The sequence below is a fragment of the Eufriesea mexicana genome, unplaced genomic scaffold (genome assembly GCF_001483705.2).
Source record: "Eufriesea mexicana isolate 0111107269 unplaced genomic scaffold, ASM148370v2 scaffold325, whole genome shotgun sequence".
NCBI lineage: Eukaryota > Metazoa > Arthropoda > Insecta > Hymenoptera > Apidae > Eufriesea > Eufriesea mexicana.
The window spans coordinates 9,880-11,354 of record NW_016908500.1 but is presented as its reverse complement, the minus strand read 5'-3'; positions in this window follow the sequence as shown (position 1 = coordinate 11,354).

The following is a 1,475-nucleotide window of genomic DNA, read 5'->3' as shown; positions in this document are numbered from 1 at the left end:
TTAATAAATTTGCAATTAAATATTAAATTCGTTTAATAAATATAGTATTAAATATGAAATTCGCTTAATAAATTTGCAATTAAATATTAAATTCGTTGAATAAATATAGTATTAAATATGAAATTCGCTTAATAAATTTGCAATTAAATATTAAATTCGTTTAATAAATATAGTATTAAATATGAAATTCGCTTAATAAATTTGCTATTAAATATTGAATTTGCTTAATAAATATAGAATTAAATATTCAATTCGTTTAATAAACATGCCACTAAATATTAAATCCACTTAATATCATACACCAAATTCCTAGAATATTCCAAATCATGCACTAAATACCCACCAACTACCTGTTACATTCTCTCAATATTAAGTACCCAACATTACAAGCATCAACTCGTTCACTACCACAAAAATCACGCTCCACATACCCAATCGCACATACACATACTCCTATTCTCAAACATATTCTCCCCATAGCGTTTCAAGAAATCCATATCCTCGCACCTCTTTTTCTCCCCCATTATCATACTCCTAATCAAGTTATCAAGTCTCATTACACTCGACACGACATACTTTTACCACGATTTCGAAATAACAGTTAACCTCTCTTCAACCTCGAATGACTCTCATAAATACAACATATAAAAAAAAAGAAAAAGAAAAATAAAACAAAAATCATAAAAATATAACGCAAAGTCCAGAAGAACAGCGGATGGAAATAAAACAAGGCGTAAATTTGAAACGTCGAGGAAATCGCGTTAGATCTCCAGCGGTGTCTTTGAAGTGCCCTGTTACAGCTATTCAGGCATCCGATTTATGAACGCAGCCGTGGTCGCGGATCAGAAATTCTGCTCGCGATTACACGAATACATTAGCGTGCTGCCATTGCGCATTATCAGCGAACCGATAACAGTTGTCAGCGACATATAAAGCGGGATTAAACGAATGTTGCATAGCATCACGTAGTCGAAGGGGACGATAAACACTTGCCTGGTCAATTGCTCCAAGTGGCGGGTACTCTATGCGCGTGTTACTTCTCCGTGTATACCATAGACATTCTTCTCTATCCGCTTCGAGGAACGATCCTCCGCTTCGCCAAGCTGATCCTGCGCCAATTCCGCGTTCCCTGATATAATTTCGCGTCTCCTTTCGGTTCATCCAATGTCTAGGTTTATCACATTCAATGCTGAGGCAACTATGATCGGTTGGAAAATCGGTAGACGAAGAAAGGAATGAAAAAGATGCTCAAAATTGTAGAAAAATAAGCGTAAATATTCAACGCAACGACGATTTATCGATAAATTATTAATAAATGTTATCGATAAATAAATATATACAAATATATATATTATCAATTATATAATAATTATATGACAATTATATAATAATTATCAATAAATACATATATGAAAATATATATAAATAAATATAAATATACATATAAATAGACGTAAATAAATATAAATATATAT